Genomic DNA, 25818 nt, shown 5'->3' with positions numbered 1-25818 from the left:
CTTTTTGTATCTCTGCTTCTGTGTCCTTGAACCCCAGTCGGCCTCGGGACATGGCCGCTCACACTGAGCCTGGTTCTGCTGGAGGTTTCTTCCTGTTAAAAGGGAGTTTTTCCTCTCCACTGTCGCTACAAGCATGCTTAGTGTGAGGGATTGTATTTGAGTCAATGAGTCAATGCAATCAAATGTTTTTTCTTAGATAGAAAACTCTGTATCAATTTGACTGTATGATCTGGTTGAACTGTAAAGTGCCTTGAGATGACATGTGTTGTGAATTTGGCGCTATATAAATAAACTGAATTGAATTGAATTTATATGATGAGGCATAGCAGATAGAGGGCAGGAAATACATAATAGTAATCAGGGTTGCCAAGCTTTAGATGTGACAAAGGGATGTTAAAAGGGAGCTGTTCCTCTCCACTGTCACTACAAGCATGCTTAGTGTGATGGATTGTATTTGAGTCAATGAGTCGATGCAATCAACTGGATTTCCTTAGATAAAAAAGTTTGAATCAATTTGACTGTATGATGTGGTTAGCTGTAAAATGCCTTGAGATGACATGTGTTGTGAATTGGTGCTATATAAATAAACTGAATTCAGTTGAACACTATTGATGTTTTATTTGATCAATCTTAGGAAATACAGGGTGGAGAGGCACATTCCTGCCTTTTGCACTTGATTTTTTGGTTTTTAAAATTTTAACAGATGTGTAAAAACAAATGAAACCATTACTGTAAAATTTCCCTAATTTCATCTTGATTAAATCTAATTATTTTTATCAACAAGCTTAAATGTGCCTTGATTTGATTTTAGAAATCTGCAAACTGTAGTCAAAGTTCATTTTAATGCAAATTGGAAGTGACAAATAAAGTCGGTTATTCCTGCATGAGACCAAACATCTCACGGTAAGTCAGGCAAACAAGGGTAACAACGAGAGATGATTGTTATTGCAGTTCAGTCTTTATATGATTCAGAACAGGACCTCCCATTTTTTTTAAAACATGGGACTTCTTCCTACCTAGATTAGAACTGAGAGAGCTTTTGGGATGAAAAACAAAATGTTTTCAAGTCCTGTTATTTTTATAACTTTTTTACTTTTTTGAACTACCTCGCCCTGGTTGACAGAAAATCTTCCCCAGCAGTGGAACTGAGTCACATCTGATAAAAACTGATCTGGATCACACAGGAGCGGACTATTGTTGTTTTATGTGGGCAAAACGTAAATGCAAGCATAGTTTTACATTTAAATGTACCACTAGGGAAAGAAAAATATAATTAATTAAGGTAAAAACATAGCACGCTATTTTAAGGTAGTGTACCTTTAATGTCTGAAACAAGATGTATGACACAATATAATGGTCTAAGGATTTTATTATTTATTGTGAACATTAATGTTATACACAAACATACAAAAACAACCTATTTTTTTGTTTCTTGTTTTTTATACCACATTAGGTTAGTTTTTATACCACGTTACGATAAAGAAGTGAAGCATACCAATTTGATTACAACAGAAAGGCCATAAGGGGCAAAAATGTTAAAATAATTTATTTTAAAAAGCTATGCAGCAAAACGGCAAAAGGAATAAACTGCTGCTTACAAGGGAAAGATTAAGATTCAGTTCTTAGAACAGATGAAATTAAACTCTGCAAGATAATTTATTTTTGTCCACCAATATTTTTCTCTTGCCTCTATGGCTCCAGACATGTCACAGTCATCAACAGGTCCATTTGAGGCCCAGTTATTATAGCTAACTACCTCATCACTGACCCAGAACCACAAATCCAGAGTGCAGGCGTAGTGGAGTCCAATCCAGACATAATCAGTCGAGGCCTTCTTGGCTTTCTCCTGGATCCATCTCTGCTCATCCAGGCTGGTGATGGTGACCAGGTCATGGTAGTGATCTCTGCAGTAGTTTAAGGCATTCTCCCAGGTTTTATTTTCTTTAATCAGGATCACTTTATCTGTCATGTGAGTTAGCACAAATAAATCAACTTTTATACCTTATTATTATTTATTATTAAAAAGAGATTATAGCCTCTAACTTTGTTTTGTTAAAAAAAAAGTATAATTTAGTCTCAGAAAGCTATGTTCCCAGTAAACTGTTTTCTAATATACATGTTCAAGTATACATGGTTTTATCTGTCACTTAGTGAACATTGTAAAGACTGCAAGTTTAAAGAGCAAGAATAAAATCATGTAAATAGCATTATTAATATTGATCTAAATTTGAAGTATTGCAAAAAAAATAATACCTCACCTTCATAACAGATGTAGGGTTTTTTTCACTGTACATTTCTCACTCATCCATCTGCCTTCATCATCCAACACTGTCATGACACATAGACCACTGTTTGATTGCTGATTGTTTAACTCATTCTTCCAGTGTCTGAAAGAGAAACTGCTTCCATCTGACCACCTCCAGGTGTCTCTGAACAGACCAAAGTATATATGTATGTTCCAACTACCACAGAGTTTATCACTTCCTCCAGTTCTCCATCCTGTAGCTGCTTCATTCCACTGATCAGGTCTGTGTGTTTCTCTCTGCAGTAACTCTGAGCTTCCTGCCAGGTCTTCTTCTCTTTAATCAAGTGGTATTTCTGGGTTCTATTAGTTTCTGTGGAGTATAGAATCAGATTGCATTCATTTGTAAATGTTTTTTTTGGAGCTAAATTCAAAACAAATTTCACAGAAGGAAAAAAAACAGTCCACTTGACTTTGTATTCAAGATTCTTACCATCAAAACAGAGGAAAGGTATTCGGTTTTTGCAACTAGTATCTGTCCATTTGAGATTTCTATTCAAATGTCCACAATTTTCCTCTGGATCCCTGTTTACATTATCAGTTGGTTCTCCTGGGTTCCAGTTTGTCTCACTTTCATTGAACTCCACTCCAGGCAGAGACCAGTACCATGTTCTGATACCATGATCATACAGACCGATCCAAGCTTCTGTCATGTTTCCTGCTGAGTTACTGAGGAGTCTCTTCATGTCTGCCATGTTAGACACTGTGGCCAGGTCAGTGTGTTTCTCTCTGCAGTGCTGCTGAGCTTCAGTCCAGTTCTTTGGCTCTTTAATGTAGTGATACTCATAGAGCTGACAGTTGATAAACAACAATGATCTACTAAAATTGAACATATGTATGTAAATAGAATATATCACAATTGTGCAGTTGGGTGTGTGCTGTAAAATAAACCAGTCAGTGTAATTCTGCTTTAGATTAACTTACCCATAAGAAAGAGCAGAATTAGACTCCACTGCATTTTGCCTTTCCAAAGGAGTTATTGTGCCCAAACAGTTTTTCTGTGTTGGAGAATAAATTGAAATACTTCATAGTACGGTTTATAAACCCTCAGTTCCTCCAACACTGTACAGAGAAACTCTGATCGGAGAGCAGAGGAAATTAACCCCAACCTTTCTCAAAAATAAAAAGAAATTTCAAAAGATATGTATTAGCTTGAAAAACAGAAACCTACTGTATATATAAACAGTGAAGGAAATTGATTATATATTCTTTTTCTTTCCTGATGTTATCTGTATTAGTTAAATAATAACCTAGAATATGCAGTGAAAAAAACCTGATTAAATTACAGAGTCCGCCAATTGAGTCACAGGACTTGAACTTAAGTCAACAATTTTATGACTTTAACATTTTCAAACACTTTTGACTTTACCCAAACACTTGTGTGCGTGTGTTTGTGGGTGTGCGTGAATGGGCTGCAAGCACAGGGAATAAATCAACCATATTTTAAAAATATTCTTTAAATATGGTTCCAAAAGTAATTTCTTCTTTGATAAAAAAAAAACTTCAATTAACTCAATGGGGGGAAAAAAGACTTGCAAGACAATCACAGACAAACAGAAAACTATTTTCCTTGAATAACTTTTGATGTTGGATAAAATTGATAGATGGGGTGTGGCAGTCAGACTTTCGTCTGAATGGCAAGTGTGCAGTTTCTAAAAAACAAAACATGATCTGTTATTCAAATGTGATATAATATTGACCACTGCTGTACAAAACATTGAAAGAAATAGAATCTAGAAAGAAATAGAAATTAAAAGCGTCAGACTTAGAACTTGACTTGAGAACAAACTTACCTGACTTATGACCTGGGTCTGGCTTGATAATAAAGCCTTGAGAAAATAAAGACTTGATGCTTACTTGAGACTTTTAAAGCAATGACTTGGTCCGACTTTTTTCTTTCGCGATGCTCTGCTGAAAACTGTTTTCAGTCAAATGTCGATATGTTTCAGGCAAAAATCCCTGCATAGTAGCCACATTTAAATATCTTAATATTTGAATATTCAAACCAGGCAGGTCCCGTGTTCCTCACAAAACAGAATATAGATAATACAGAGGAAGGGAAAATATGGGATAAAACAAATTCTATATTTTGAGATAATACATCATCCTTGTTAAACATATTTGTAAGAAAACTGTCTTTATGCATCACTGGATGTTACTGTTTCCTATACAGTCTTAAATCTTATTATCTTCAGTTGCTTGCAAAAGTATTTGCCCCTTAAACTTTCCCAAATTTTATCAAATAACAACAAATCTAAATATATTATAATGGATTTTTAACAGAAAAACCAAACTCAAAGCTATATGCAACTGTAAAATACAAAAGCCACAAATATACCTGATTAAAGATAAAATGTTTTAAAATTAAAAAGTGGTCTGCAAAGAGTTTTAAGTGTTAAGCATTTAAGCGAATGCAACTAAATCCCTAACTCCACTACTGCCTCAATGTCAGCCTGCTCCTTTGTTTCCTTTATTTGACTACTAGGAACAAAACATTTATCCAGGTTTGTCTGGCCATTATTATAGTCACAGAGATCACACGCACAGGAAATATGTTTTTTCCCCCAATTTACTAATTTAATCCCTGGAAAAACAGATTCAAAAGATTAATGGTGAAGACAGCTAGATTAGTGAAACAACAGACAAATATGTAATAGCTTATCACACAGATAGGCCGGCTCAAATGAAACATATCTAAAGATATATAAATCATACTTCCCTCATGCAAATATGAATTATATCTTAAATGTTTCTATTGGGGTTCCCCAAGGGTCCATCCTGGGTCCCCTCCGATTCAATATCTACATGCTCCCTCTTGCTCAGGTAATAAAAAACAACAACATCAGATACCATAACTATGCAGACGACACACAGCTTTACATCACAATGTCACCAGGTGATTATGAACCAATTCAAGCTCTGAGGAAATGCTTAGAAGAAATCAATGCCTGGATGCGCCATAATTTTCTTCAACTGAATAAAAACAAAACTGAAGTAATAATCTTTGGACCAATAGAGGAGAGATCTAAAGTTAGCACACAGCTTCAGTCGCTTCAGCTAGTAACCACTGATCAGGCCCAAAATCTAGGTGTAGTGCTGGATTCAGACTTGAACCTCCAAAAGCATTTAAAGACAATTACAAGGTCGGCTTTCTATCACCTGAAGAACATTTCCAGGATTAAAGGACTAATGTCTCAGCATGATCTGGAAAAACTAATCCATGCGTTTATTTTTAGTCGAATTGATTACTGCAGCAGTGTTTTTTACAGGTCTGCCTAAAAAGTGGATCAGACAGCTGATCCAGAACGCTGCTGCCCATGTCCTCACTAAAGTAGAGCACATCACCCCAGTTCTAAAGTCCTTACACTGGTTCCCAGTATCTCAGAGAATAGACTTTAAAATACTTCTGTTAGTCTATAAATCTCTGAATGGCTTAGCACCTAAATACATCACAGACTTGCTATCAGTGTATCAACCAGACCACTCAGGTCTTCTGGCTCCAGCCTGCTATGCATACCTTGAACCAGAACTAAACACGGAGAAGCAGCATTTAGTTCCTATGCTCCACTTATCTGGAACAAACTTCCAGAAAACTCTAAAAGTGTGGAGAACCCTAACCCTAACCCTGAGTTGCTTTAAATCAACTAACCCTAAAACCTTGCCCTAACCCTAAAACCTGGCCATTACTCTAAAAGCTAACCCTAATTCTCCAAGTTCTACAAACTGGCTTGGCTATGGATCTGAGAGATACCAACAAACGTGCGCCGGCCCATGCAATGCCTTTGATCCCCTAACCAACTGCTCTAGTCGTCGGACTGGGTGCGGGGGGGTCATCGAGAGAGTGTCTAACGCCTAGCCCTAACCCTGAGTTGCTTTAAATCAAGACTAAAAACACATTTGTCTAGGATTGCCTTCGACTGAAACATCATTAGTTCAAATATTTTTTTATATTCTTTAGTTCAACTGTTTTTAATGTTCTTTTTTGTTTCTGCATTTTGCTGAAAATTCCATCCCATGCTGTTTTGCATAAATATACACTTGTAGCTGATGTAACATTTTCTACATTTTCTATTGTGGATCTTAAAGAGAGGAGGCACCTCAGTTATGTACAAAACCTGCCTTGAATGTGAACATCGCCCATCACAGATATCTTTTTCCAGTTTTGCACTAAGCTTTTTTGAGGTGAGTAGTTCAAAGCCTATCTTCTGATATGTTACTGTCCCCCTCAATATAATAACTTCCTAAATTACTTCTTATGATTTTTGTCTGGCATATGCCAAGCTATGATTTTGTTCTTATTGTTTTATTATGTTTTTATTGTTTCAATATCATTGCGTGTTTGCCCTGATAAACTGCTGGTGAAGAATTTTTAAGACCTAATTGACTCTTTTAACCAGATCCAGTCAGTAACTGGCTCCACATATGAGCAAGGCCACACATTAAATCTGATTCTCATGATATGCTTGTTTCTTATGTGGAAACATGATTCTGGCTGCTCAGATCATATGTTGGCTTTATCTGATGTTGATTTTAAGCAGTTTTTATCTAAATCCCATTCCCTTGTTTGTCACTGTTACTGTGACTTTAAGTCCATCCTCTGCAGCGGAATTTTCTAAGGCCTTTTAGTCAGTTCCCTGTCCCTCCTAAGGTGTGCTACACTGGAGTAGACAAGCTCTTCTCTTGGTTTGACTCGTCATGTCAAACAATCTAGACCCTGTAGCTGCCTAATCACACTTTCTGATCCGGATCCTTCAGCTGCAGCTCCTTACTCTTGTTTTTTTATGATGTTTGAACCTGTGACTCTCTGTTTTAACAGATGTGGTAATAGATCCCCACTGATACCTGTTCCTTCATGAGTTTTTAAGGTTTGTTCTTCCATTTCACAGATTGTCCATACCATTATCAATTTTAGTCTCTGTTCTGTTGTGGTTCCTACCAAACCGGACCAAGACGTACCTGAGTGAAATAAAGGCCCCATCCTATATTAGAGGATTTACGGTATGAAGTTGTTTTGTCAGAACTGATGTTTTAATCTATGTGGCAAAGATTTGGAAATGAAATGAGAGCGGTGTCCTTCAGCTAAGAATGAAGTGTAATATTTTGATAAGGCTCGAGCCATGGATGTCTAATCATCTGCTAACGTGTATGATGTAAAATAAGATGATGTGGCAGTTTGGAGATGTATAAAATGCCTTTTTAAATGTTAATCGGGGCAACTTCCAGAGAGGTGAGCAGCTGCCTTCTGTACATTCTAAGAAATTTCTCTGATCTGAGTAAGACTGCAATTTCTGTCAGAGTCTGTTGTCATGTCTCATGGTTATTTATTACATAAAGGTTAAGAAGTGTTATTTAAAGAGTTTGTCCCCAGTGATCTCTTTTCTGGAAATAAAATAGAGAGAGAGAGCATGAAGGTGCATACACATGCTGGACTGAATTTTTTTATTATAGTGTTTTATTATTTCTGGCTAAGCTTAGTACTTTGCTTTCAGCTGCTAATTGTTTTAAAGAGCTCTAATATAAAGTTGAAAAGGATGATGATGCTGATGATGATGCAGTTCAAAACAGATGAAAAGTGAAATAATTCAATTAGCTCCTTTTGAACAACTTACTGGGATATAACCAGTAGATGGCAGTATAGCAAAGCTTTTGCCTAAATTAACTTAACCTTTTACTTAGGTTTGATGTAAATCTTACAACAATTGAAATATCTTAAAGGAATCCAATTTTTTTAAAGTTATTATTTCTTTTTTAATTGTAAGAAATTTGAAAACAGGTAATTATCCTGTTGTTGATAAAGGCGCTGTACTGTTTAATCAATTTTATAGAACACAAACAGGCTAATACTTTTAAACTGATGTATTGAGACAATTAGTTTTATGAACACTTATAATATATGGGAATATACCTGTCCCTCTTTTAAGTCGTTCATTTCTCTGGATAGAATCAGCATATTTATGTCTTACATTGTGATAGCATAAAGGTAAAGTGAATCTTTACATAATTTTCCCTATAATTTAAAATAAAGTTTGATAATAATGTAAATAATAGCTGAGGTTTTGAGACATTAAGTAATATTGTCTGCTAATTATGACATTGTATCTGTTTTTGGGTTAGTATTCTCTTTTGAAGTGTGGTGCTATAGTGGTGAAGGAACACTTCATCTAATCACTGTGCAAAGTAAAGTGATTAGATGCAGTAATTGTAATTACTGTACAAGGTTCTCTCATGAGTAAACTGTCTTTATGAGTCATTTATTGTTAGAAAATTGAGCATCCTTACAAAGAACCTTTACTTTTAATTCCTTTATTGAAATCCAAATTACAAATCCAGATTGTAGTTCTAAAATACACTCAGGGCCATTTAACTTAACATTGTCCTATGGTTTAATAAAACTACATTTTAAAGTCTTTTGCCAAAAATTTACTTTGTAACAATTGGTGGAAAAAGAAAAAAAGCTCCCAAGGTTGAATAAATTACAACAGCTGTGAAGTGTGGGGCTGGCAGCTTCATTTTAGGTGTATTTTTTGCTGCAGAATTACATGCAAACCTATTGTCCATGTCCATTTGGAAGATTGAGTTTTCTTCCAGCAGCAGCTTAGCAGTCGGGCTAACAGCAAGGCAGGCTTTCTTGTCCATGTGGATCACATCAGGGATCCTTAGAAGGCCTTCTCATCCAGTCTGGCTCTGTAAGTTCCTTGGTCATTCTGGAGATCTGGGCTATTTGCCTGGATCTCCATTTTGCTGGAGCCCCTTATCCAATGTGGACCCCAGGTAGCTTAATGGGAAAGAGAGAGAAAATCCTCTGTGTTGTGGTTTTCACTGTCCTCAATACAACGCATTTGGGTCCTCAACCACAACTAAACCCTGACACCTTTATTAGCTACAATCACACAGTTGTTGTGATTTTATGTTCAATTATATTCCCAGCCAGCTGGGAATTTATATTTCTTTAAGATGTTTATTGCCCTCCCCGGTAGGGGTGGTAAAACACACAGTCCAACTAACTGTGTGTCAGAACAATAGATGAAAGAGTGATTCGAGCACTAATCATGGTCAAACAGTTATTTCTGCACATACATGGAATAAATTCACCACAACTTCTGTTCAAAATATAAGAGTTTATTAACAAAAATCATTCAGCTCCAAGTCAAACATATTCCAGTTTAACACTCTTAACTAAAACTAACAAAACTCAACTAAGCTAAACTACTATGTACAAAGAGGAAGGGAAAACATGGTTAAAAAACCATATTACAGTTTTAGATGGATTTTGTTTTTGAAACCAACATTTATCTGGAAGAATTTGGGATATGATCAAATGAGCTTTTCACTAATTTTAAAGAAATTGAAATGTTTTCAGACCAATTCACAATGAGGTGAATGAGGTGAATAAAACATTATTTGGCCAAATAATGTTTTTTTTGAATGATTTGCTTAATCAAGAACCAATAACCTTTAGTTGAATGATTCTTTACCCTCTTTGAAATAGCTAGCAGCAAATAGACATCAGGATTCTATTAAATTACTCTGGGTCATACTTGCTAATGGAAATGTAATGAGCCTCTGAGGAACACATGAACACTAATGTTATATATATATAATGTTATATATATAATTCTTAGTGAATAAAGCTTGTCCAAGCTGAAGCAACAGCTCAACACATATTCCTGTAGCATAGCATAGCATGCAGTCCATTCTTTAGCGTCAATTAGCGTTGTCTTTACTCAGCAGTAAACACACGATATGATTAGCATCATCAAAACACATATTGTTTGTTCTGTCCATAACCATGCCAGACCTGCAAACCTTTTTCCATGTCCATTTGGAAAGCTTGAGCTTGAGGGCAAGGGAGAGGAGGCAAGAAGAGCAGGAGCCAAAGAGATCAGGAGCAAAAGAGGGAGAATTCTGTGTGCTCTGTGTGCTTTCTTACACACGAACATGTGTGCATATTTATGGGGGCTTGTTGAAAATATTGTAGTTTCGTGGTCGAGTTTTGCGCTGTATCCTGTTTTTTTTTGTGTGCAGTTTGCACAGCTGGTGCGTGTTGCGGTGATTGATTAGACGATTTGGCTCTGGTGTTTTTGTGGCTTTGTGTGTGTGCTTGACAGTTTGTGTGGCATGATTCCAGGGTTCGAACATGGATTTTGACTTGGATGAGTTTGTTGAGAAGCCCACATTAGATGTCTTTAGTAAGTGCACGAAGGATCACAAACTTTTTTAACTTACACGTAATTTTTACTGTCATTCAAAACGAAATTTCATTTTGTACAGCTTTCAGACCATAAATGAGCAGCAGCTTAGCAGTGAAATTTACATCAGCGTGATGAACAGCGTGCAGTGATCCAGGATCGAATCTGCATGTGTGCTGTTTATGACCGGCGATACATCTGGGCTGCACTATTCAAATTAGCCATACTTTCCCTTGTTTTAAAAGTTATTTAATTGGCTCTGGAGCCAAACATTGAAAAATAGCTTCTTGACTTTTTGAAAATAGACTTAAGAAAGCTTCATTGTCTTTTTGTATACAAGAAGAAAAAAAAGTTTCGGGTGTGCATAATATAAGGGGAAGCATGAGTAAAAATGGTGGCTGAGAGGGAGCACTTATGACGTTTCGAGGGCTGCATCAAATCTCTACATAAATTGACAGGGAGACTTTTGTTTTGTAGGCTGGAAGGTGTTGAAAACTAACACACAAAAGATCAACCGGAAAAATTGTGGGAGATAGAGTAATTAGCAAGAGGGTAAGCATTAGCTATAAGGATCAAAGTTTTCTCATTGTAAAAAACAGGTTTTATATGGCAGTTTTCTAATCATCCCACCTCTGCCACATCCACCCCTAGCTTTATGTTCTCCTTGTGTTTTATTGTCATAATAGCATCTGGTTTTTTCCTGTTTAACTGTGACATCATAGATTGAAATATTAGCTTGCCTGCTTCATTTAACACCTTTGTTTATAGATTTTTGACATTGGCCTGTGTACAGTAAATTCCACAGTGTTAAATATATAGTGCCAAAGTACACTGACTCTTTTAGAGTTACTACAACAACAACTACTGTAGAGTAAGATCTACACTATGAAGTTAATCTAACAATAATTCAGAGAGGGACTAAATGTACTCGGATTGGTGTTATATTTAAATCTTAAAGTGTTACTTGAACACTGCAACAGTTTAAAAAATGTAGTTTTTACTGTGACTACATTAAAACATCTGAAATTAAGTGTATGTGCTCTTCATCCTTTGACATGAGAACTGGCTCAGAGCTCATCTGCCTGACTGTGTATTTCCTCTGAAGCTAGTTAAGAGTCACCTTTTTTGAATAATTTTTTTTGTTTGTTTGTTTGTTTGTTTTTGTATGTCTGCTTCTGTCTTTTTGAAACCTAGTCAGCCTTGGCAGAAGGCTGCCCACACTGAGCCTGGTGCTCGTGGTGGTCTCTTCCTGTAAAAAGGGTGGTTTTCCTCTCCATTTACGCTACAATTCAATTTAATTCAGTTCAGTTTATTTATATGAAGAACGTTAGAGAGAGATGACCAGAGAACTAATAGATTCTGCAGAGTGGGAGAATAAAGATAGAATGAAGCAGAATGATGAAAAAGGGGTCCCTATGTCCTCCAGAAGTCTAAGCCTATAGCAGCATAACTATAGAGATAGCTCAGGATAACCTGAGCCACTCTAACTATAAGGTTTATTAAAAAGGAAAGTTTTAAGCCTAGCCTTAAAAGTAGACAGGGTGTCTGCCTCACGGACTAAAACTGGTAGTTGGTTCCACAGGAGAGGAGCCTGATAACTAAAAGATCTGCCTCCCATTCTATTTTTAGAAATTCTAGGAACCACTAGTAAACCTGCAGATTGAGAGCAAAGTGCTCTGTTAGGAACATAAGGAACAATCATATCTCTGATATAAGATGGAGATTGGCCATTTAAGGCTTTATATTTGAAAGGGAGGATTTTAAATTCTATTCTGGATTTAACAGGAAGCCAATGAAGAGAAGCCAGGATAGGAGAGATATGATCTCCCTTTTTAATTTTCATCAGAACTCTGCTGCAGCATTTTGGATCAGCTGGAGGCTTTTAACTACAGTTTGTGGACTTCCTGATAGTAAAGAATTACAATAGTCCAGCCTTGAAGTAACAAATGCATGGACTAGTTTCTCAGCATCACCCCTGGACAGGATATTTCTAATTTTTGCTATATTCCTCAGATGAAAGAAGGAAATTATAGAAACCTCTTTGATATGGGATTTAAATGACAGGTCCTGATCAAAAACGACACCAAGATTTTTTACTTTGTTATCTGAAATCTGTTTAATCTGGTTAATCAGCTTATTTTTCAAAGATTCTGGTCCAAAGACTATAACTTCTGAAATATGGATCAGGGAAATTAAGGGTTAAATGTTCAAAAGAGTTGTAGGTATTAACTGTTTTGGGAGTAATCAGTAAGTCAGACTGGAAGATTGTTGCTACTCCTCCTCCTCGCCCAGAACTTCTGGGTATGTGAAAATTTAAATAGCTTGAAGGAGTTGCCTCATTTATGCTCACATAATCCTCTTGCTGCAGCCAGGTTTCTGTAAGGCAACATAAGTCAATGTGATTATCACAAATCAAGTCATTAACTAGCAGACTTTTAGAGGAAAGAGATCTTATGTTAAACAGACCACATTTAATCATTTTAACTTTTTCCCCAATTGGAGTTATTTTAATTTTTATTAGATTATCATGATTTACTCCTTTGGGAATAATTGCTAATTTATTAGATTTTGGTCGTGGGCAAGACACTGTCTGGATGGAGTAAAGAGTGGGTAACAGTAGAGAAGCTGCAGAGATGTGTGTTAAACTACAACTCTGCTTCCTCGTCTGCACCCTGGGTGGTCAGGGTTTTGGAGGACTAATAAATGTGGCCAGATTCCTAGAAAGAAGAGCTGCACCATCCAAAATGGGATTGATGCCGTCTTTCCGAATCAGACCAGGCTTTCCCCGAAAGGATTGCCAATTATTAATGTAGCCCACGTTGTTTTCAGGACACCACCTAGACAACCAGCGGTTGAATGACGACATGTCATCGCTGGTAAGACCAGGCAGGGGATCAGAGAAAATGATGGTGTCCAATATTGTTTTGGCAAACTTACACACTGAAGCAACACTAATTTTTCCGATCGGCGTAACCGGGTGTCATTACCGCCAGCGTGAAGAGCAATCTTACTGTATTTAACCTTATCCTTAGCCAGCAGTTTCAGGTAGGATTTGATGTCACCCGTTCTGGCCCCTGGCAAACATTTGACTCTAATGCCACGTTTCTAACTATAGAGCTGCCAATCACCAAAGTGGGCTTCTCAGTGGGTGTGTCACTGAGTGGGGAAAACCGGTTAGAAACGTGGACGGGTTGGTGGTGACCAGTGGGCAGAGATCCACAACGCTTTCTGCGCACAGTTACCCAATCGCCTGGCTCATGGCTGCTCAGGCACTTTTGGAGGACAGCTACGTGGGGGGGCCTACTTTAACTCCTGGATGTCGAACAGCCTGAAGCCTGGATTCTAACTCTGACATCCCTGCCTCCAAAGTTACATAAATACTACACTTACCACACATAGCATTATTACTAAAGGAGGCAGAGGAATAACTGAACATCTGACACAGAGAGCAGGAGAGAGGAAGAAGGAAGAGTTGGAGAAGAGTCCAGAGAGGGAGCAAGAGAGGAGCCATAGCAATGCTAAGCTAGCGCTAGCCTAGGCTAGCTACTCCTTACTACCAGAAATAAAACCGTGTGAAACTGACAAGTGCTCAGTAGAAAGGTCCAGCAGAAGGCGCTATGTTTTAAATTAGTTCTGGTCAGTTAGAGTTACTTAGATACAGAGAGATCACAGAAAAATAACTTAACTTCAGCTACAACACTCAGTTAATCCAAACAGGAATTGTACAAGCATTTTGTTTGAGCAACTGCTGAAGAGTCAACCGCAAAATGCAAGCGAATATCATCACCCCAAGTTCATTCAGAAGGAGCATCTCCTGCAAGTCTAGCCAATGTCTTGTACCTTTATAAAAATTAGATCTTAATGTTTTTTTCCTAGTGTTCACTGTTCTGCCACTCATCTTTCATCTCTCTGCATTCGAAGGTTGGAACTAAGTTCTTCTGGACTGACTTCTCAGCGCCAAGCACAATTGCGATTGGACTCCATTTCCAGCTTTCCCCTGCATTCCTAGTTTGCTCCCCTCTGAGTCATTCAGCCTGCCTGCTTTCCTCCACCTCAGTTCATTTTAACCAAATCAAGCAAATTATTTTAACTAAAGGCAAATCATTTTTGGTCATCTTCTGTGCTTTGTTATGTTTTAGGGGCAAAATTCCATTGATTTTGTGAAATGACAATAATAAACTATAAAACTCATAAATGCTAACATTAGCTTTCTGATCTCTCTTGTATGGATATTCTAAAAGGTGATAATCCCAGAAGCATGTTTTCTTCTTAGTAAAGCATTTTATATTTGGTCATTTCTTTTCAAGTTTAGTTTTTATATTTTACGTAACGCTCTACTTAACTGTAATTTACATTTCTAAATAAGTAAGTGAAATTAAGCACAACATAGTAAACTTTAATCATATAGATCATATATATAACTTCCCAGCAACAAAACTGTGGCTAGTAAAATGCTGAAAGGCTGGTAACTTTTAAAACCACTAGCCACAATGACTTTTGAGGAAGAAAGTTCAAGTCATGCCCTGCTTGGAAGGGTGAGACAACCTTGACAAACATTGTCAATCAATGATCTGACTCTTCAAAGGCTGCCTGCCTTCTTTGTCTTTGCCTGGTGAACACATTTTTTTGACATTTTTTGACTAATAACCAGTACTTCTCTTAGTTATGCTTCACTGCTGTAGTAGTATGTCTAGTTGTATGTTATACGTTTTTCTTTCCCCTCTTCGGTGGTTCTCTTATCTTCAGACATCTTACAATCATCTGTCTTCTAACTTCACATGCCAGCAGTGTCATCCACCACGAAAGTTGCTGTAAAGCAGGTTTCTCTCGAAGCCTGCAGGACATTTCCTTTAATCAATTCCTGTTTTGAAATGTACAGAGCCGATTTACAGTTTCTGTTTCTGGCTTCCTGTGTGACTCGGCTCTCTTAGGCCCTTTCATGATCCGGCTCACCCCACCACCAGTGTTAGGTTTATTCAATGATGATTATAAAATTAATGTGTGTTCATATGAAACATTGCAAAAATGAGATGTTCCACTCCTGTCTTATGATTCAATCAGGAGACCACTCTATCTTGTGATTCAGTCAAGAGGAGAGCTCTGCCTTGTGATTACAGCCAGTAGAGCATCCTGTCTTTATGAACTGATCAATTGTTCTGTCAGATCAATACTCTGTTTGTAACCATGTGTTATGTTCTGTTAATGAAACGCTCTGCAGAGGAGGTCCGGTGGGAGAGAGAGTGTTTGAGTCTGGGTTGCAACTGTCTCTCCTCCTGCAGGAGCTGTATGAAAATCCCTTACTGTGTATTTCAGTTCTTCTCTTACAAAACTACATTTTTGAACCCAACAACCAGTATCTGGGTCCCGGTGGGGAGGACTACTCTAATCCTCTTCCTAAGTTATTCATCCAAGCTTATGCAAACTTGGAGCATCGTGTCTTCTGCCGGGGTCCGAGTGCCAAAGAACTTCTCTATTTTATGTCAATAAAATCCTTTTCCTTTGGGATCAATAAATGCAATTGAATGAAGTTTGTCAGTAGACTAGTCTACAAATTTAGGAAAGCTTAAGGTTGGTTGTTTATTAACTGATCTAGTTGTATGTTGTCAAATGCCAAAGAACTTATTTCATTCATGTCAATAAAGTCTGGAGTGAATCACTCCAGACTTAAATAGTTTTGTTAGAGTATCTCTGCTCTTGTTTAAGTACATTTCTGGTGACCCTTTCCACAATGAGTAACTTTAGCTATTCAGAGACCAGGTTAAAATTCACTAAACAATATATCCAAATATATACAATACATACAAATACAAATATGATCATTTTCACCTCCTCTTAGTATGAAAAAGACTTCCTCTTTTCAAGCATCTGTTATTTGGCCTATACAAAAACACTAAAATCCAAACAAAAAAAAAATCTAAATGACTATACAAAAAAAATCTAAATTTAGACACATTTTATGAGCAATAGGACGTGATAACTTTTTATTTTATAACTTATTTTTACTGTATCTACATTGCGGCTATTGATAAGAAACCCCTAAATGTACCCATTACATGATCAAAATAAGGAAAATTATTCATAAGACAAGTAATAAAGGATGATACCATGAACGTTTAGAATATGTGTTATTGTTTGGTGGAAATATTTGTTACAAAATAATAAAATACAACATATATTCCCAATATAATTCAAATAATTTCCACAGATTTTAAGGTAACTGGCAGAAAAAAAACAGCTCAAAAAACTATTTTAATGCTTAGAACAAAGGAAATTAAACTTCTGACTATCATTTTTTTTCCTCCACTTATGTTCTCCTCCGGTCTCCATGGCTCCAGACATGTCACAGTCATCCAGTGGTTCCCCTGGAGGCCACCTATGGTAGTTAACCATTTTGTCATTGACCCAGAACCATAAATCTAGAGTGCAGGCATAGTGAAGTCCCATCCAGACAAAATCAGTCGAGGCGTTCTTGGCTTTCTCCTGGATCCATCTCTGCTCATCCAGGCTGGTGATGGTGGCCAGGTCATGGTGGTGATATCTGCAATAGTTTAAAGCTTCCTCCCAGATTTTGTTTTCTTTTATTAGGATCACTTTTTCTGGAAAGAAAAATAAAAAAAATTATATAGATATAATATGTGTAATAAATATAAAGTTGTGGATGACATACATTTTCACATTGTGAATAAATATTCAAGAACACAATGGGGCATTATTATATTGAGTTATATATTTTCCCTACATAGTTCTTTATATAAGTGCCCTATTTAATAAAAACATCTCACCATCATAACAGATGAAGGGTTTTTTCTGATCACAGCTGTCAGTCCTCCATCTGCCTTCATCATCAGAGCCAGCCACAGCACATCGACCACTGTTGTATTGATGATTGTTTAGATCATCCCTCCAATGTCTGAAAGAGAAACTGCTTCCATCTGACCACCTCCAGGTGTCTCTGAACAGACCAATGAATGGGATACTGTCTGTAGAGCTCATCACATTCTTCAGTTCTCCATCCTGTAGCTGCTTCATTCCACTGATCAGGTCTGTGTGTTTCTTTCTGCAGTAACTCTGAGCTTCCTGCCAGGTCTTCTTCTCTCTAATCAAGTGGTATTTCTGGGTTCTATTAGTTTCTGTGGAGAAAATAGAAACACTCACATTGACTTTGCATGTTTTGCTCTGTGGAGATTAATACAAATCAAATAATATAAACAGTTCAGTTTAAGTATATTTAAGAATCAGTGACAAGTATATCATAATTCTCACCATCATAACAGAGGAAATATCTGCCATTTATGCAGTTATTATCAACCCATTTAAGATTTGTATTCAAACACCCACAGTTCTCAGTTTGACAATCATTTGGTTCCCCTGGGTGCCATTTAGTCTCACTTTCATTAAACTCCACTCCAGGCAGAGACCAGTACCATGTTCTGATACCATCTGTCTGATCATACAGACCAATCCAAACGTCCCTATTATATCCTGCTGTGGTACTGAGGAGTCTCTTCATGTCTGCCATGTTAGACACTGTGACCAGGTCAGTGTGTTTCTCTCTGCAGTACTGCTGAGCTTCAGTCCAGTTCTTTTCCTTATTAATGTAGTGATACTCATAGAGCTGACAGTTGATAAAAACACTCTGACCTGAAAACATAAAACTTGTTGCTTAATTTATAACTAGATTATAACATCTCAAGCAGCATTTACAGTAGAGCTTGGGTTAAAAGGTTATGTTTGAGGTTCCTCATTCTACAACCGTGTCTCTACTGTAACAAAAACATACAGTAACTATAATCTAGATCAACTTACCTAACATAAAAAACAAAATAAAACTCCTCTGCATCTTTGCTGTCTGATGGAAGATGTTCTTTCTGCTGTTTGTCTCTGTTGAATGAAGAAAATATTTAAACACTTCAAACCAGGGTATAAAACCTACAACTCGCTTTCCACTTTTCAGAGAAACAATGTAAGAAGAGCAGAGAATCAGAAGAATAACAGGAAATACCCCAGAAAAAAAAAGAACTGATTAAAAACCTTATTTTACAAATGAAAAAAAGTTGCTTATGTAAAATTATTAATAAAAAAGTAGGTTTTAACAAGATAAAATCCCAAGTATAGACAATGAGCTCATTGTCAAACTTACATGTGCTTCCTTTTCCTTGATTTTCTTTTCTCAATCCTGAAAACTGTCCCAGCTAGATTGTTGGTATCTTACTTCCCCAGTTCTCTGACGAGCAGCTAAATTTAAACACTTTCTGATCTAAATATTCAAAACAGGATCAGAAAATGTTTGGAGTGAAAACACATTCAATGAACCAACCTTCACACCCTGGGGCGTTATTTTAATATATATGTAAACTAAAACCTGAGAACCTAACAACCTTTTCATTTCTTGTTCTAGCTTCTACCATGGAAATGATTTGCCTGTTAAATAACGTCCATGTCTGTTTAAGAACTACTTTTAGAACAATTTCATCACCTTTGCAGAAAGACAAAGTTTAAAGGCTGCACTTCTGATAAAAATAAATCTACATTCAGTTGGTATTTGAACATATTTGGGAAACTTACAATAACTATTTTCTTAATGTTTGATTTCTGTTTAAATTACATCTTGTTCTAGGTGCACAAGGAGAGCATTGTCTGCTGTAAGAGTCACCAGAGGTGGGCTGGGGTTGAAATTGAATCAGGAAGCTTGGTTTGAAGAGGGCTTTGGTTAGATCCCACAATGGATACAAGTGGAACCGTAATGTTAATATGAACACTGTAATTGATGTATAAAATAAACCCACATTGTTAATTAATAAAAACATTTTCAGTTCTGAAGTTTTACTAAATGAAGAGTATAATAGTAGGTAACAATCAATTCAATTGAGGCAACACGCGTGCACTTGAACCCGGGACTGGCGTGCGCTCAATTCTGAAAAACTCCTCTCAAACCATTGTTTTTATGCTCAGGTCCATCTCTGCATATGCTCGACTCTGTTGCTGCACTGGCTCGACCTGCTCTTTACGCGCTTCATGGCTGTGGCCTAGGCAGTTTCTCCGCTTGTTCAACTATGTCTGTGCGCTCAGCACTTCATAAATGTATGTAAAGAAACAACACCATCAGCCAATCACACTTAGCTTTTTTTTTCATCCAATCAAAGTATTTGTTCCAGTTCGATGAAAAACCGACTGGCTAGCTCAGGTGGTAAGTCACCCGTCCTGCACACAGGATGCCTGGGTTTATATCCCTTCATGCTAATATTTACTTTGTCACTTTTAGTGTCTGCTAGATATATAAACACTACAAAAAAAAATACAATTAGGAAATCAAACAACTCTTGCATTTATGCGGTCAACACTTCTAACCAGTTGATGGACAGAGGATAGTACTATAAAACGTCTTGAATTATCTAAAAAAAATGTCAGTAAAATGGTTATAAGTTCAGTAACTCCCCCATTCCTTTTGCCTGCTATTGATACGGATTTAACTTTGCTGTTTAAATGGGAAAACAATATGGTTGAACAATATTTGGATAAAAAATATTATGGATGAATTGAAAGTTTTATGGATGCTTCAGATTATTAAAATAATAGGATTTGTGTTATGTGTGTAGTTCCAGAATTTAATTCTAAATCAGGTAAAAGACTCAGTTATGGATTTTCAGTTTGGGATGGATTGAGGAAATTTGTCATTTCAGAAGTTTACTTTGCTCTGATTCTAGTCCAGCATTATATTCGTTCAAATACAATCATTCAGACAGTAGACGCCTCCAATCCTCTTCTTGGGCAGTTTTTTCATTAAACCAGATGTAGTATTTGGAACAAATACTTTGATTTGATGAAAAAAGTGTTACTGGCTGATGATGTGATTCTTTATGAAGTCGTGAGTGCAGGGACAGTCAAGCGAAAAGAGAAACAGCCGAAAGCACAGCTATGAAGCATGAAAACAGCAGGTCGAGCGTGCGCAGAGATAGAGCCGGGCACGCTCAGAGATGGAACTAAGCATGAGGAGAGCGGGTTGAGAAAAGTTTTTCAGAGTTGAGAAAATGCCAGACTGCGTTGCGTTTCCCACAGGCAGTCCCTTCCAAGAAAACAGAGTGAAATAGACCCTAGGTGAAAAAAAGTTAAAAAAAAAACAAAAAAAACAAACAAAAAGGATGTAAAGGTTGAGCGCGAACTACAAGAACAGGCAAAAGAGTGCTGCAATTCTGTGTTTTGGCCACAGGTGACAGTATCAGTGGAAAACTACGTAGTGCCACTTTAAGACAGGAGATTGGTACATACAAGAAACAAACAAGAAGATCCACAAATGTGCAACTAGTGGTGAGTTATTTAACTCTTATTGGATTCAAACTAGTTTTAAAAATCTATGTTGAATTGATAACATATAGCAAAATTGAATATGCCATACAGCATCAAAGGGTTTTAATTTAACCTTATTTAACCTTATTTACATCCTCATCATTATTTACAGTACCTACAGGCCATTTTACTACTTCATTATTTTGATATTAATAGGCACTCACCCCATTAACAACCATTTTACTTTAATTGTCTCCTTGTACGAAGCAATTGTATTTGAAATCAGCACAAAATGAAGAAAACGGGTTTAGAAACTAAACAGAAAAGAGGAAAAGAGCATTCCCACAGCACTGAAAGAGAGAATAGATCACTTAGAATGGTAAACTGTTCCAGGGATTAAGGTACCAAATGGCAAACAATGAAGTGCATTACCATACAGATCAATGCATCTGTTTCACTGCTTGGAAAGTGAGAAACACTGAATGTAATCAGAGTAGAATGCCGCACAAAAGCAGATTTCTAGAAGACCAATTGGGCTGCAAATACTGACATTATAATGTTTATTTTGGGTCCACAGGATTATGTGCTGAGCTGTTAGGATTTTTTCTTACCTTTTCCTCCTCAGAGACGCCAGCCCAGAAAAGCCTCCAGCTTGTTCCAATTGTACGCAATCAGGGAGAAGTATTTAGAGGAGTGGATTCCCAGGGACGGACACCAGTCGGTTAAAATTCCACATAGTGGTAACCTTCCTGCTAGCTCTCCTAAAACTGAACATTGTGCTAAGACTCAAACTTACCTCGTTGTCCTCCTTCTCTCCTAGAAGCTTTGCAGTCTCCAAGCCGGTTCTCCACTCAGTCCTCCTGGATCCATCCTCGAATGCTCACCTGCCTGTCCACCCTCTGGAGCTCTCAAGCTGAAACCCCCCATCTAAGCCAAACTCAATCTCTGTGGGCTCATCCAACCTCCTCCCCATTCACTCCTCTCTCCAAGGAATTGTAATAAATCAGCACCTTCTCTTTATAACTCAGTTCCTCCTGCCAGCGTTCTAACTAATCTCTCTTCCCGTACAGTTCCAGTCTAAGTCGCAGTTCCCCGAACCACCACGCTGGACCAAACAATTTTTCTGTAAAACTTCTCAGTAAACATTCTAAACTGCTTCCTGACTCGTATTGTGTCTGCACCAGAGTCTACTCTAGAATCATGTCAGTTTACTATAGCAGTGTGCTAATCAAGTAATTACTGAACATGATTTATTAAAGAGAATACAATGAATAAAATAATGGTCAGTTCATTTTTGTGCAGGTTACCATCCAGCTGTTGGCCTATATAGAATAAGATAACTGTCAATAGTCTGCAAATTAGAAGTTAATAGAAGTAAATCAATTCAAGATTTTTAAATATCTTTTGGTCTGGTCTGGTCCGGGTGGATGACCTGCTCCATAGCAGCCGCGTTGCCATGGCTTTGGATAGAATCTTGTAGTCGGTGCAGAGAACAGACACAGGGTGCCAGTTCTTGATGTCCTGCAGGTTTCCCTTTTTACGGAAAAGGGTGATGACTTCCCTGTGGCACAAAAGTAGGAGTGAACCATTGGCATTATAGACATATAGACATTCAGCAGGTATTTTGCTAGGGTGTCCCAATAGGCTTTGTACTAGGGGAGGATGGAATGAGGGGATGGAAGGTGTGAGGGGATGAAAGGGATGGAGAGAGTAATGGACGAGAGAAGGAAGGGAGCAAGGGAGGAAGAGGTGAGGATTGAGGTATGAAGGAATAAGGGATGAGGGTAGGAAGAGATGAAGGGGTGGGGATGAATGGAGGAGTGTCTGAAGGGATGGGAGATGAAGGTATGATGGAGGGCATGAAAGGGGTAAAGTGTGAAAGGGTAGGGGAGTTGCTAAACAGAAGGCGTGAAGATTTGTGTGTTGGGGCTCAATCTCCAAGAGAATTTGGTTATGGTTAATTTCTCAGAGCCTGCACTGAACCCCCAGATGGACCCTGCAACAGAGAAGAACAAGAAGAGGTAATCAGATGAATGGAGAGAAAAAAGGGAAAATGAATAAAGGGATGGAGGGGTGGACAAATTATAACAGACTAGGAGGAAGGTGTGAGCTGAATATTAAGTTTGTGTGTGGCTCTGCTCCTGAACTTAAGTTAACCTCTTAACTCCATTTAAAAAGCTCCAACTGAGGTAAAAGTATATGCAATATTCTAGAATTCAGGAAATTCGTAGAATCTTACATCTCGATTCCATTGAGTACGGAACTGTGGTTCCTTATTCCACCAGGATAAGAGCGGGGTGACTATAATTGGTCCCAAATCATGCCAGAATTGTGTCATTGCATTGTATTGATTTATGTTATGTGTTTTAAATAGAACAACAAACTAGTAAAGCACTTATTTTGCTGGTTTTCTTTGGATCTGTGTTGTTTAAGTATGTTCACCTGTTTTTAAAATTAAATTCTTGTTTTTATTAACTGAATGAGCAGAATGTATTAATACATAAAAATCCAGCAAAGGTTTATGCATGTATTACTTTTTGTATAAACTCGACCCGTTCAACTTTGCCTTTTATCAACTTAATTCATGCATTAACAATCTGCTCTGCTTTAGATCGACATGGATTTGGTACGGTATGCTGCAAAAATAAACCACCTGCATATATACAAGAAGCGCAGATTGCTGTTGCATCTGGGATGCTTTAGAAACGCACCATGCCGTATCCAGTTGAATAGCTCTGACTGACTAAAGTTGCTGAGATCTGCTATGATCTGCTGCAAATGCACAATGCAGCCACAATGGAGCACTTACGTTACACTTTCACATCCAGTCAAACCAAAACATAAGAGGAGAATTACAAAGATTTTTCGAAAAAGAATTTCACAAGAGCTGCTTTTCATTTTAGGACTATTATCTATTTCCCATTGCTCGTATAAGGATTTCTTTGACCTTTTCAGACTCACCTTTTGCCCCAATGTTAAAGAAGAACAAGCAGCTAAAAAGTTATGGTAATTTATGCGGGCTAGTAGACCTGATCTCTGGCTGCTTCCTGTATTGTGGTTCTCCCAAACATTATGTTGCTTACAGTTCAGTTTGCCCACCAGTCAAACTAGTAGTTCTGGTGAGCGGAGCATGTTTTCCCAAATCCCCTAGGATAACCATTTCATCCTCCACTCTCAACCACAGTAATTCTCACTCTATGTTTTCCCTTCATTGATTCTGATTCTCAGCACAATATCTTTCAGGCTGAAATGGTTGTTCAATAAAAAAGATTCCTATTTAATCCTGATATAATTCCATATAGATTTAAATACCAGATGGCAGCAGCATATTCACCATCACTTGTCAAACTGAACCATCCATCTAACAGTTTCAGGAAATAATATCGAGATCATACATTTTTTTGAGGGGGGGCTTATCCCATAAGAGATGCTCCTGTTATCTTATGTTTCCCTTGGTTACAGACACAGAACTCTTAAAAATGGACCAAAGCCGGAATAATTTATTGGAAGCCTCATTGTCTAAATATCTGCCTCCATTCTGCAGCTCATCATCTTCCTGTCATGTGTCCAAGTACTTCTGTCATCACCGATCTGACCATGCTGCGGAAGGAATACAACAACCTCCAGCAGGCAGTGATCCGACCCTGTCATTACCACCTGTTTATTCCCCTGGACAAAAGGACTGGTTGTCCTCCAAAGATTTTCCCCTCAAAGACTTCGGTAAGAAATGCTTTCCTTGGTTCCTTGATCCCTATGTCATTGAGTCAGTCATTGGTTCCACTTCAGTCCCTCTCAAACTCCCTCCCCATCTTAAAGTTAACCCTGTTTTCCATGTTTACCACATCAAACCAATTCTCTCCAGTTGGCTTTGAAGTCCATCAAAAGGCTAAATCTTCCCCATTTTCTGCTCATTTTTAATCACTGACAATTTATATCCAAATATTGTCCTAGGTTTAGTTCCGTCCATCTTAAGGTCAACTCAGGACAGCCTTCTTGTTTTTGCGCTGTAAAGACACTCCCACAGCATGGTGCCACCTTCATACTTGATGGGTATGTTTCCATAGTAATGTATAATAATAATAGCTTTCTTTCACACAAGACATTTAATATGAATGTTGTATACAGGCATAAATTTCAATTTAGATCAACCTAGCCCTGAATACCTTCTCCTCCTTACCTACTGGAAAACAGAAAATTTTTGGAATTGTTTATAAAATTCTATGAAAATTAGAAGATACTCTGTATTGGGAATGGCCAAATGTTATTCACACAATATATTTAATGTTGTAATGTCATAATTGGGCAAAAAATCTTAACGGCAAGAATAAGATTGAATGCACCTTGAACTATAAAACTAAAATTACACTAGAACATTGGTTGTTAAAGGTATTCATGGTTAAAGCTTAACTGCTCATAGATTTCACAGAAGTTAAATTGCCAAAATGTTATCAATCCCTGGTAGAGTATTCTATTAACAACATTGCAGAGTTACCAACAGATTATTTATATTTAAATTCAACACAAATGTAGACTTATTATACATGCAAATGATAGTTTGATGAAGTTTTGTTTTAGGGATAGAATATTAAGAATCTCTATAAACTCTAAAGATATTATGATCCTTCATTTGCAAGTATTTCTCATTAGTGAGGCTTTTAAATAGAATATTGACAGTGAGGTATGAATGATGACCAGATGTACCGATGTGTTCAGGACTGTGCTGTAAAATAACACCTGCTGCTTTCCAGCTGATGTTTTTCTGGTGTTTTACAACTATCTCATGTTTCAGCTTAAGGTCCAACTGAAGGAGGAAATGATACAAGTATGTTTTTGTGATAAGTGCAAAGTGACCCAATTAAGCAGCAAAAAGTGCATTCATTACTTGTCTCGTGGTAATATGCACATCCCCTAGGCAGTCGTAATCTGTAACAGTGTGACAGATATCACCATTATGTGGAGAAGATGCAGGTAGAGGAGAAAAAGAAAAGGAAGGACCTCCTCTTCATCTCCAGCAGTGATTTACGCATGCAAGGCCTGTTATGC

At 37.4% G+C, this 25818-nt stretch overlaps 1 protein-coding gene and 1 long non-coding RNA gene across 2 annotated transcripts in view; one reads left to right on the top strand and one right to left on the bottom strand.

Moving 5' to 3' along the window:
- The window catches only part of LOC119796472 (C-type mannose receptor 2-like), a 79023-nt gene that overhangs the window by 36572 nt on the left and 16633 nt on the right, over positions 1–25818 (top strand). The gene's annotated exons all lie outside the window — the stretch shown is intronic.
- On the bottom strand, positions 1533–3055 carry LOC119796499. Its single transcript, XR_005282479.1, has 3 exons — positions 2736–3055; positions 2259–2615; positions 1533–1962 (listed from the first exon to the last, which is right to left on the bottom strand). It is a non-coding gene; the product is annotated as an uncharacterized LOC119796499 (long non-coding RNA).

Source organism: Cyprinodon tularosa, unplaced genomic scaffold, assembly GCF_016077235.1.
Source record: "Cyprinodon tularosa strain WSP-4 unplaced genomic scaffold, ASM1607723v1 ctg1148, whole genome shotgun sequence".
Classification (NCBI taxonomy): domain Eukaryota; kingdom Metazoa; phylum Chordata; class Actinopteri; order Cyprinodontiformes; family Cyprinodontidae; genus Cyprinodon; species Cyprinodon tularosa.
The sequence above is the reverse complement of the archived record's forward strand: the minus strand, read 5'-3'. Positions and strand labels throughout refer to the sequence as shown.